Consider the following 13,137-nt stretch of genomic DNA (forward strand, 5'->3'; position numbering starts at 1 on the left):
CTAAGTCAGGCAATGACTGAGTCATAGGCTGCAGCTTGTTCAAAATTGGGAAGCTAGGCTGGTTTGGCGCCAACCTAGACACTGCACATGCAGTGGTAACATTACAATGGTTGTTTCAAGTTGGGTGTATTATTTTCAAATCGCGGCACAGCAAAAGCCCAATTTGTTAGAACTCTAGAATCCGGAGCTTTATTCCTAAAAGTAACCTTAGATCAGCCCACCAGAATCTAGTAGAGGTCCCTACATTTTACGGAAAAAGATTGGGTGGTACTAGATTTGCTGTGATTTATTTATTTTTATTTTTTACATTTCTAGAGCGCACTGTTACCCGGAGGTGTCCTGGCGCTAGCAGAATGAACTGGTGTGTGTGGGTCGGTGCTTTAATGGGTGAAGAGCCAAGTCTTCAGTGCCTTTCTGAAGGATAAGAGATCGGGCAATTGTCTAATGTAAAGGGGAAGCTTGTTCCAGGCTACTGCAGCTCCTAGGGAGAAGCTCCTGCCTCCCCATCTAGCTTTCTTCATTCTAGGGACCGAAACCAATGCCTTCTGACCAGATCTAAGAGATCTTGCCGGTTTGTACCAGAAGAATAGTTCCTTCATGCATCTAGGGCCCAGAACGTGCACTGCTTTAAAGACCGCACAGAGTGCCTTGAAGGTAATTCGTTCCCGCACTGGCAACCAGTGAAGTTTTGCCAGGTCCTGAGCCACCGATGCGAACTTAGGTGTATCTGTTATTAGGCGTACGGCCGCATTCTGTAAGGTCTGGAGTTTGTTTAGTACGCTAACTTGGGCGTTCAGCATAAGGCTGCTACAGTAGTCTAGCCGAGATAGAATTAGACCGGTCACCACTGTTTTTCTGTGCTCTTGCTCCAACAATGGTAGCACTTTCCTAATTGTTTTAAGAACAAAGTGGGTGGATGAGACCAGGGCATTGATCTGAGGTTCAAAAGATAATGTGTCATCCACCAGAATGCCGAGAATTTTCACCTTAGTCACTGGGGCGGGCAGAGTTCCCATTTCTTCAGGCCACCATCTCGGGGACCAGAAGTTATCTTTGGAGCCAAAGAGTAGCACTTCTGTCTTCGAGGAATTTAACTTAAGACAGTTTTGAGCCATCCAAACCCCCACTTCTCGCATGCAGCTTTTGAACCTATCCGCAGTGTTATCTATGTCCCCCGGCAGCAGAGACACCACTATCTGCGTGTCGTCCGCATAGGCTGTAAGGTTGAAACCGAAGGTTCGAATTATCGGGGCTAGAGTGGAAACATAGACATTAAAAAGGGTCGGGCTCAAGGAGGAGCCCTGGGGTACTCCGCAAGGAAGTTAAAGGGGCGTGATTCAAAATCCCCCAGTGTCACCGACTGAGTCCTGTTGGAAAGGAAGGCCTGCAGGATCTTCAGCGCCTTATCTTGAACTCTGCAGGCCCTCAACCGGTCCACCAAAAGTTTGTGATGGACCGTGTCGAAGGCCGCGGAAAGGTCCAGCAGGATCAGGGCGGCTCTACCTCCTCCGTCCATCACTCTTCTAATGTCTTCCACCGATTTAATTAAGGCGGATTCCGTGCTATGTTCTGCACGGAAACCATGTTGGGATGGGTCCAGATGTTGTCCTATTCTCAAGAAGGTGCTTAACTGCGTATTTAAAAAGCCTTCCATGATTTTAGCTGGAAGGGGCAGTCTTGCAATAGGCCGATAGTTGTTTAAGTCGGCTATGTCAAAGTTGGTTTTTTTAAGGAGAGGTAAAATGGAGGCTCGTTTCCATTTTGCGGAGAATTCCCCACTATCCAGCATAAGATTGAGGAGGGGGGTGAGACCAGCTGCAATAGTAACTGCCGCTAGTTTGGTAATAGCGGCAGGGCAGGGATCATGAGGGGAGCCTGATTTTATCTTCTGAAGTCGGCTCATTAACTCTTCCTCACTGATTTGAGAAAAAAATAAAAGTTTTTCTGGGCCATTGTCTGATTCCGCGTTATTAGTGGGAAGTTCCACCGGAGTTTTTATTTGACTGTCTAAAGGAGAGAAGATTTTTTCAACTTTTTCACGGAAAAAAGTAGCCAGCTTCTCACAAAGAAGAAAGCTGGGGGGTACCTCTATGGTCTTGGGGACTGCCAGAGAGGACACTGTTCGAAAAAGCTCCTTCGGAGCATTGCTGGCTTCTCTAATTCTCTGATTGCTCCAATGCTTTGGAATTCAATTCCCCCACATATTTGAGCCACAACTTCTTATGGTAGTTTCAGGACTCTGTAAAAACCTGGCTCTTTGGTTAGGCTTATGGCTAGCTATGGGTCTTATCTACTTCTAGACTTTAGCGCCATGAAACCTTTTTGGTGTACGAGCACTCCATAAATACAGTGTAACATAACATAACATGAGTCAACAGATAGACCCTTCAGCGAGACTCCATACCTGACCAGGAACAAGCAACAGCAACAAGCGATTTTTTCTGCATAATGTAAAACCAATGAAGCAGCTGATGCTAAAATGTCATGGGCCCGATTCACAGAACTAACTTAAGACAAAATCCTACACTTACTACTTTTGGTATTCACAGAAGTTTGGATTTTGTCTTAAGTTTGTCTTAAGACAAGACTTAAGTTAGGATTTTGTCTTAAGTCTGTCAGTACAATTTAAAAAACAGTTTTCCGCATCCGCCCCTAGAACCGCAGTATAGATTTTGGTGGAATAGCTCGTGATTCTTTGATCGATACCACCGCCCCCCAACAACCCCTGCATATATTGTATTGCAGCTGCCCAATAATATAGTCTAAAATCTGGTGCGCCCCACCCACCCCTCTCTCTCGGGAGGGATATGAACCTATAGGCCCTCCCCGTCTTGCTGCGTGCTCATATGAATCTATTAAGAATTTTCTCGAGTGCATTGAACCAACTACCTTAACGGGATCGACCTAAAAAAATATAAAAATATTGGGAATATCAGCATCTTAATGACGTTGGTGCAGCCCACTAGTGATAAATGCAAATTGTTAATTCTTTATAGATCTGACTTTACACTATCAATTAAGGGGGCCATATTACTCTGTACCACTGTGTCTAGATCCGCTGAGATTGCCACTCCCAGATATATAGCCGAACTTACCACCCTTTGATCGTTACAAACTACAAACCTATTGCCTACTATCTGGGTCTTGGTTCTGTTCAAACTATATCCCGAGATCTGTCCAAACCGCTGTGCCTCGGCTTCCACTTCTCCAATAGCTACAGATGGGTTAGGTGTCAAAATGGCCACGTCGTCCGCGTAGACCAACGTCTTTACCTCGCACCCGTTTTCTCTCATTGGGAGAATCTCAAGGTTGCCTTCCAACCTCCGCAAGAGAGGGTCAAGATATAGCGCAAACAGCAGGGGGTATGATGGACAACCTTGCCTGGTCCCCCTACAGATCTTGACTACTGCCGAATATCCCCTGTTGACTCAAATCCTTGCCGTTGGATCTTTAAATAAGGTCCGTATAGCTTTTATATAGCCCTCTCCTATGCTGCTCTATCTCAATGTTTGCCATAGGTAGTCCAGGGAGACCCTATCGAACGCCTTCTCAGCGTCTAGAAAAAGCGCTGCCATAGGGTCTCCCAGGGTACCTGCCGCATCAAACATTGTGATCATCTGCCTCACTTGTTGGGTAGTACCCTTGCCAGGGAAAAACCTGTGTTGTGCGGGGCTTACCACACTCTCTATAATCCCAGCAAGTCTCATAGCCAACATTTTGGAGTACATTTTGGCATCAGTATTCATTAGTGTGATCGGTCTGTATGAGCCAGGTACAGTTGATGGTTTCCCTTTTTTTTAAATCACGATAATGTCTGCTCCCCCCCATGAATCAGGTATCGACTCTCCCTTTTGTGCCTGCAGCATAACATTAAACATATCTGTAGAAATCACCCCTTGGAATACTTTGTAGAACTCCACCGGTAGTTGGTCCGGGCCCGCTGCTTTACCCGAAGGGAGACTAGTCAAGGCTAACATGAATTCCTCAAGATGAAACGAAGAGTCTAACCCCTCCTTTTGTTCCTCTGTTATGAGTGGTGGGAGGATATCCCTTAAGTAGCTCTCTATCTCCACTAGTCCTCCTGTGTTACCGCTAGCATATAGCTCCGTTTAGAACTGCCTAAAAGCCTCCCTCACTAAATCTGCTTCGGAGACAGTGCTACCCTGCCCATCCACTATTTCCTTGATATCTGACGCCGCTAGTCTCTGCCTGGTTCGTATGGCTAATATATGGACCACCCTCTCGCTTAACTCATATGTGGCTTCTTTTCTAATCAGGTAATTCTTAGCAGACTTCTTGGCGATATTTTCCGTAGCTTCTGCCCTGAGAGCCACAATTTTAAGCAGATACTGGTCTAAGGGTAGATGCTGTTGTATAGCTAATGCTAATTCATCCTCTTCTTTAAGAACATTTCTACATAGTTCCTCTATCCTAGCTTTTTCCCTTTTCTGGCTGGACAATACAAAACTCAGTGTCTCGCCCCTGACCCCCGCCGTAAAGGCGTGCCATACCACCCCCGGGGGCGCGGTTTCTCTATTGATATCCCAATAGCTCTTGATCCACCCCTCCATATATTTTCCATATGCCTCATCCTTCAATAACGCTCTTTCAAATGTCCATTGAGTATCCCTTCTTTGCGTCTGCCCTAGTCTAAGCGTTAAAATTAGTGGACTATGGTCAGAGATAATTCGGTGTTTCCTTTCGATTTGTACACCAGTCATCAGGGAGTTGGAAATCAAAAAATAGTCCAACCTGACCAACACTTTATGGGGAGATGATTAAAAGGTACTTCCATCCATATACGGGTGAGTCTTGACCCATGGATCACCCAGAGAATTATGTAGCACCATATCTGGGAGTGCTCTGTGTGACCTCTTCTTTCTCCCTGTATACTGTCCATGTGGCTGAGGAAAGATACTTCTAGGGTCATGTATATTGAAGTCACCACAGCATACTATAGGCTCTGGCCACTGTGCCAGCTCTACATCCAGATATTGGAAGACATCGGGGTCATCCTCCGTTGACCCATAGATTGTGGTGAGTGTTAACTTCTCTCCTTTAAATCCTATCTCCAGTAGCACCCATCTACCCCATTGGTCCTCCTACTTCCTTATCACCACCACGTCCCTACTTCTCCCTAATACTGCTACCCCCCTAGTTCTTGATCCCTGTTTAGAGTTTGCCAAAACTGTAAACCCCAAGTGTTCCAGCAGGTATCCCCTTGATGCCTCTATGTGTGTTTCCTGCAGGCCAACCAAATCCAACCGGAATGTTCTAAGTAATGCGGTGGCCCTAAGTCTTTTATTCATGTTGTTAAGACCACAAATATTAATTGTAGCTATCCTACATGTCATTTAAAACACAACAAAAATCTTGCCCCAAATGAAAAACCGTTCATAAAACATTAATTGGTACAATTGGTACTTGTACTGAAACTCAATTTATAAAGAAAAAAACCATGCCATGCTGCATTCGTTGTGTTGATTTTAAACTACTGATTCCTATTCTGTGCTGCACCTTACAACATATATCATTTCGTACCCGTTTTTCTCTCCCCTTACTCCCTTTACCCCCCTTGCCCCCCCCCGGATTACCCCCCCTTTACTGGCAAATAGGTCAGAAATGACCTATGTGTGGCTGCTTTAGATTGCGGATGTCGCACCCCTCTCCCTCCAACCATCCTAATACCCTGTGGTCCCCCTAGTTCTTATGCGCTGTGCCCCATCTTTCCTATAAGCCCATGCCCCCAGCCCTGTTTCAAACCCTGCATGAACATCCTCTGTTTTTAGCATTCTCCAGTCCTCCTTGTATTTGTTTAATACTAAGCCACTTAACCCCCCTTCTGGGATTTGAGCTCTTCCAGAAATTGCTGGGCTTTAATCTCAGATAGAAACATCCTCACTTTCCCCCTTGTAACTACCTTCAACCTAGCCTGGAATAGGAGGTATGCCTCTGAGCCTGCGGATTGAAAAGGCTTTATTAGTTGTCTAAGCCTCCACCTTCTTTCCACCGTAACGTAGCAGAAGTCGGGCCTAGCAAATAAGGTGGTTCCCTCAAATGATCGCCTACTATCCGGTCCTGCCTTGTCGATTATCTCTTGTCTGAGGAGATAATTCCCTACATTTATCAGAATTGCCCTGGGCAGACCTGTCTGTCCCCCTCCCCCTCCCCCTGCTCCCCTGCTCCTTCCTTAGCGTAAAGGGGAATCTATGGGCTCGTTGCACCTCCTTCTCCCACTGCCACTCAGAGTCAGGGAAAGCCCCCCTTAGTAGTTTCAACACAAATTTCATGATGTCCTGGCCCTCTGTCTCTTCTGCCACGCCCAGAAGATGAATGTTATTATGCCTCTGGCGATTTTCAAAGTCTTCTAGTTTCCACTGCAAGTCCTCCGTCAGCTTCTCTTGTGTTTCTTTGAACTCCTGCCAGGCACCAACATCCTCCTCCAGTTTCCCTGTTCTCTCCTCTACCTCCGTGACTCTGTCGGCAATCTCATCGTAAAGTTTATTAACTTTCCTCAGTGTTTTATGAATTTTATTTGTGGCTTGCCTTGCCCTGCGACTTTCCGTCCTTGCCTCCTCCTGCATCTGCTTAAGGGTGCTAAATAGCAAGTCAAAGGGGGCCTGGGGGAGGGCAGGATCGAGAGGAGTTTTTTCAGGTACCTCCAGAGGATTATTGTCATCCTGATAAGTCTGTGAAGTGGCAGAGTAGTCCCATATCAGCTTGTTCCCAGAGTCTATAGGGGCCCCCGTTCCCGAGCCATGTCTCTTTAGTCTGGGCCATCTCTTCTTTTGCATACTTTGTTTGCCCGATGTACTGGACCCAGAGACTGACCCCCTCCTCCGAGCTGACTTCACTAGTTTGGGTTGTGTCTGTATCCTCGTAAGGGGAGAAGAAATGTTCCCCTTCGACTGAGCCGCCATCGCCTCTCCTTGCCAGGCTGACATTACTGCCCCAGGTGCTCCTAGCCTGCCGTGGTGATTTAAGCTCGGCCTCAACCAACATAAGGGCCTCCATCAAGTCTACGCTCCCTGCCGTGGTATTCTCCACTCCTGCTCCTGACTCAGTGGAGTTTACCCCCCCCCCCGCAGCAAATGCTTTCTCACCGTAGTCTGGATCTGTTGTTACAGTCTCCTTACTCGAAGGTGCGCTGCTGCCTGAGCCGCGATCGGGGCCAGAGACAGAGCGTTGCCTGGCAACCGTGTTTTCCACGTTCTGAGCATCTGCAGAGTCCTCGAGGACGTTTCTATTCTGGATCGGTTTTCCATCGACTTGTGCAGTGGGTTTTGGAGTGAAAACTTCAACTAAGGTAGGCTGTCTTAAACAAGTGTCCTTATTTATTGGTTTTTCGCCCGCTTTCCACTGTTTCTGTCTTACGGCAGAGCCGGTCCGATCCTCAATAGGGCTGGCCTGTTCAGCCTGTGTATTGTCTTTCCCTCGCGTCTCCGTTTTTTTCCCCTTGACAGGAGGGATTCTGGTTTTACGGATTGCTCCCAGTGCTCGCTGTGGGAGCCCGGATGCATCACTACCAGCCTCCTTACTCGTGGTGACCGTGCTTGATCTTGCAGTACCGGGGTCCATCTGTATTTTCATCTTCTCTTGCCTCACGGGCCGGGGGGCATCTTTACCAGTTGCTGTTTTTCCCACAGACCGATAACCCAGCTGGCAAATTTTTCTTTTAACCAGGCCAAGCCTAGCCTGAACGGTATCTGTTTCTTCGTAGGCTTACACGCTGTTAATCCTGCCTGAATCCAAAGTATTAAAGCCATCGGGGGTAGCACAGCAGCCTTCTCAGCATTCCATCAGCAAGTCTGTGGAGGGGAGAGTGGCTTGGTGCGACTGCTCACCACAACTTCACGCGGCCATCTTGCCCATTAAAGAAAGCGTTGTTGAGGTCAGCAAAAGGATCAATCCTCAAAATGAAAAATTTAGATCACGTGAACCAAAGGATCCCCAATTTAAAAAACATCATGACAGACATGACTGAGACACATGAAATATTGATAAAACGTTGATGAAAATTAGAGTTAGGCAGGAAGATCTGGAAAAATAATTGCGTCATTCGAATCTCTGTTTTGTAGGGATTCCATAGCAAGCAACCAAGTCTGTTTCTGGTTTGCAGCTACTAGATCAATTACGATTAAAAATACATTTTATGTGAGAGCAAAGGGGGTTTGTCAATTATGTACACTCAGAGTCCCAACAGACCAGAAATGAAATTCCAGGTAACTCCTCATGATCATATCATATCATATCATATCATATACTTTGCAGATTTTCATATCACAGTTCAAATCCTACAATGGGCTTCTAGGAATCGCTCCATCAAAACTGAAAAAAATAAATATTTTCAAGTACTCTCTAATGTGTTTTTTGAGTCTGCCAGGTGATGAAGGGATGTTAAATTCCTTATACCATAAGGTCTTAAGGTGGGATCACTGGTGTAGATTTATCAGCAATCCAAGCTAAATGTCTTCCATAACCAGAACTATCCGTCTTATTGGATGTATAGTAAGGAAAAGAGGGGCATATTATCAAGGGGGTTTATCTCCGCTTTTTTGGCTTTAAAAGCCAAGAAAGCGGAGATAACATTATCTCCCTATTACCTAGCTGTCGCTAACACCAGTTAGCGACAGCTAGTAGGAGATAGCGACCATCTTGGGCCCCACTTTGCATGTCAGTGATATTTATCACTAATGACATGCAAAGTGGGGGTGCCAAGATGTTAGCGTCTGGAAACAGTCGCTAACATCGCTATCTCCTATTACCAACTTTTGGAGATACTCGCGCTAAGCGCGAATATCTCCAAAAGCTAACACCTGCCCTGAGCAGTTCTTAGCCATGTTATCCAATGGGAGGTGGATAACATGGCTAAGAGCATTAGCTCGGTAATGCATGAATATCGCTGACTTTACAGCGATATTCATGCATTGCGGCCGTTTTTTATCGCATTTGCGATAAACCTTGGTAATACCAAGGTTTATCTGCGATAAAAATCGCCGCAGCTCAGTGGTAAATATTTTTCTCTAACCAAGCAATAGCGATAATTATCGCTATTGCTTGGTAATATGCCCCAGAGTTACTACAAAATGTAAAAAGGTTTGGTGTCACTAGTATTTTCCGAGTTGTTGTCATGAGGTTCGATTGACAGGATATGTTAGACAGTGTCCCAAGGTCGGGATGCTGGTTAGCCAGCCTAAAAAGAAAGTAATTGTGTGTGCTGATGTGGGTTCCGGAAAATAAGTGCACAAAATGGCACACATACACTTTGTATTCCACACTATAGAAGGCTAATAATGCCAGAGACAACTCTACTTACTATCCTAAACCTACTTCCTCATGCAAACACTCTTCATTCCACTTGCCAGGAAAAAAATATTTCTAATCAAGCACACAGCACTTATATACACTCTACAAGTATCGCGCAGCTACACACTGTACATGTATCGCACAGACACATTATATGTCACATTATAGAAATATGTATGTAAACACTTTATTTCTAAAGACGCAGGTGATCAGACTACAAGAAACATATATGGATGAAATTATCTTTCAGTTTTTTTCTTTTAATGCAAAAGGTTAGAACATTCCCAGCAAAACAAAGGTGATAGAATCATATACTATTATACACAAACCGGGCATGATCTTACTACAAGAGATACATATTTCTGTAGCCCCGTTAAGGGTTAAAACTTGGGCACAATATACATTTTATAGTTTGCCACTGCATTGTGCTGGGACTTGAAATATCTTTCTCCAAAAATATAGATATAAATATATATATACTCAGGAAGCAGATTCTGGTGGACAGAGGGTCTGGATAAGTTTCTCAATCAATACTAGTAATTTGATCATTATAAATGTCTTTGTCCACACATAAAATGACCCCACCTTCTTTAAGAATTTATTGTGGGTCCCTCTAAAAGGCACAATAATTGTTGGAGGCGATTTCAACTTCATCAAAAACCCAATGATGGATTCTGCGTGTCTGAAATTCAAGCAAAAACATAGCTTACAGCAAAAGTATTCTCTAAATTTCCTAGATATTAACATTTTTAAGATTTTAGGTGGAAAGAATATTCAGAGAAAAATTAGGACATGTGCCTGTCCAATTAGAATTTTTTTCTTCTTTCCGACACCTTACAGAATAACAAACAAACAATCATTCCCAATGGTCTCTCAGATCATGCCTCAATTGAAATATATATTATAATATCACTCATACCTATTCAAAGTAGAAGGTAGAGATTTAATAAGGTACCATTGGAAAATAAATGTTGGACACAATACATTATTGTTATAAGCATTTGTTTGACAGGAATAGTGGTCAGGTGATCTTGCACTAGAATGGAACACTTTTGAAGAGTCGTTACGTGCTGAGATTATTACTTACAAAGAAGCAAATAGAAAAAAGACCACATTTGAAGATGGAGAAACAAAGGTATGGCTTTCTCAACCGCAACATCCTTTCAGTTCATTGGGTAGTATACAAGTACTGCAAGTGGCTAGATAAAGTATGAAAGCCTTTTGGTACAAAGATTTGCACTTAAATAATAATACTGATCTACAGTGTATTGTTTGGGAGAGTACATGCAGTGGAATCTCTAGCCTAGGCATCTAGAGAGACAACAAAGAAAAATTAAAACAAGTACTTAATCCAATTACAAAATGCCATACAGTTATGCAACTGAGCTACAAGAAATAATGGTAGACTACTATTATAAACAAAAAATATTTCCTCCAAATGACAGAAGATAGATTTAGATCAACTGGAGATCTTCATGGAAAAACTTTGAATATCTAAGTTAGATTTTGAGCTCACCGCACACCTTGTGGAACGTTCTTTCATGGAAGGTTTTAAAAGTATTTAGGAACATCCCTAATGGTACGACAACAGAAAGCAATGGGATACCAGCTATGTTTTATAACATGTTTTCAGGCCACATATCTAAGAACGTAAAGGAGGTGGCAAATAATATCCTAAAGGGGGGAAGAATCCCTGACTCCTTTGAAAAAGGAGTTATAGTGATTTTTTTTAAAGCCTTGTTAAAATCCTGAAGATCCGAATTCATAATTTCCAATTTTACTTCTTCATGGAAACTATAAAATAATAGCAACATTATTGGCTACATGAATAAACTAATCATCCATGTTGATCAAAATGGTAAAATAGCAGACGGATAACACAAAATCAATGCAAATTACTTGCTAAAGAATATGTATGTTTTTACGCAGACACTTATCCTGGCAATAAATATGGTGATTGATGCAGAGAAAGCATTTGACCTTCTGGGCTATGATAGTTTTCTTTTACATTCTTAGCAGATCTGAGTTTCCATCCCAGCTCACCAGGTCAATACACAATCTGTATTAGGTAGCATAAGCTAAGATTGTGGTTAATGCAACATTCAGTAAAGTTTAAATACGAAGAAGAACAGAGATGTCCCTTTTCACCTACATTATTTACTTGTTTGTATTTTGCTATCTGTAAAAGAGAAAATGCAAACATAATTCCATGTTAATTAATATCCAAACTAAAATTATATTCTGACAAAATCCTATTTCTTAAACTCGCGTATTCTAACATAAACATCACCTCAAGATGTTCACCAGCTATGAGGAATTCGGAGAATGCAAGATTATTCATGCCAAAGCTGATCGACTATTGTTTAATACCTGATATTAGGTCCAGTTTCACACATACTGCATACAAATAAGCCACAAATATACATTGGATTATTTTCTTACCAGCTTTATAAGGTTTATACAACTTCAATTTTGCACCAGTTATGAAAAAGCAAAATCTCTACCGACAAACTGGGCAACTTTCTTATTATCAATAATAGGTTGGGTTGCACTCATTAAAATGTCATTTCTACTTCTTTTTAATAATTAATTATCTGTGTCTCCATGCATTTTGTATGGCAATTTTTCAAAAGAAATAGCCACTATGTTTCCACATTTAACTTTGGGAGAAATAAGGCCCCCAAGTTTCAGCTAAGCATATATTCTGCACCAAAATCAGAATGAGGTCTGGCGCAACCTGATAAGAAATTATATTACTTTTCAGTATTTCCATGTCATAGTTTTAGATTTGTGAATCTTAAAGTGTTTTGAAATCCTGCTGAATACAACTTGAGTCTGCTTTCAGGCATAGAACTCACAGATTGAGTAATCATGGAATTGTTAAGATAATGGGTCATGCCTAAAAACAGGATGGAAGTGATGGTCAGTAATTGAGGAGACATTCCAGAATTGGGGAACAGGGCTTTGGTGGTTATAAGAAAATTCCTATTTTTGGCCTAGTCACCCCATTTTTGTGGACTGATGCTGTGTATGTTGACTCTGTGTACTGGAACTCTGCTAACAAGGCTCCAGTGCATGTTTTCTGACACCTAAAAGATGTCAAATATTTCTGTACTCATGATTAGCATATTGAACTTACCTTACCTATAGATCCTTACTAAGTGTACACCAGGCCTATACGTTAAATGTCACTAGTGGACTGCTGTAGATATTGTGCCACCAGTAAAGTACAATTTAAAACATGACCGCAGGACTCCCACCATTTGCCTGGCTGAGCAGGTTTAAACTGACAATTTGTCCTGTCGAAGTCCCTTTTGGAAAGCCTAAACCCTTCTTTTAAATATAAATAAGTCACCACTAAGCCAACCGTAAGTGCCCATCAGGCAGAGTCTCTGGTAACTAAGCATATGACATGAAAAAAGTTTAAAGTGAACACTATCCTCAAAAAGAAGATGGAATAAAAAACAATGTTCACTGTAGCAGGGTGATCTGTTCGCTAGTAAAGCATTGGGAGTTCATTTGTCAATTAAATAAGCTTAACTTTCCCTAGTAAACACATAAAAAGTTACTTCTTGAACTTTTATAAATATGTATTACAAATCCAATTCATTGGTAAAGTCAGATTTGTAACACATATTTCATAAAAGGTACTTTTTAAAAAAAGTTCTCTTTACCCTGCCTAAAAGCATTTACCAGAGATTCTGTCATCCAGCAACTGAATACTGCTTGTTTATGTGTGACTTGGCTGTCAGAGTTGAGACAAAGAGCTTGTGTGTTGGAGAGGGTGCATTTCCCCTGCATAGTCTGGGGGACTGTGCCCAGCTCCTTGCA

General features: G+C 42.7%; 1 protein-coding gene across 1 annotated transcript in view; it reads left to right on the plus strand.

Annotated features, from left to right (window-relative positions):
* Positions 1 to 13,137, plus strand: part of MALRD1 (MAM and LDL receptor class A domain containing 1) — a 2,679,189-nt gene that overhangs the window by 1,941,224 nt on the left and 724,828 nt on the right. The gene's annotated exons all lie outside the window — the stretch shown is intronic.

Source organism: Lissotriton helveticus, chromosome 10 (genome assembly GCF_964261635.1).
Source record: "Lissotriton helveticus chromosome 10, aLisHel1.1, whole genome shotgun sequence".
NCBI classification, from domain to species: Eukaryota; Metazoa; Chordata; class Amphibia; order Caudata; family Salamandridae; genus Lissotriton; species Lissotriton helveticus.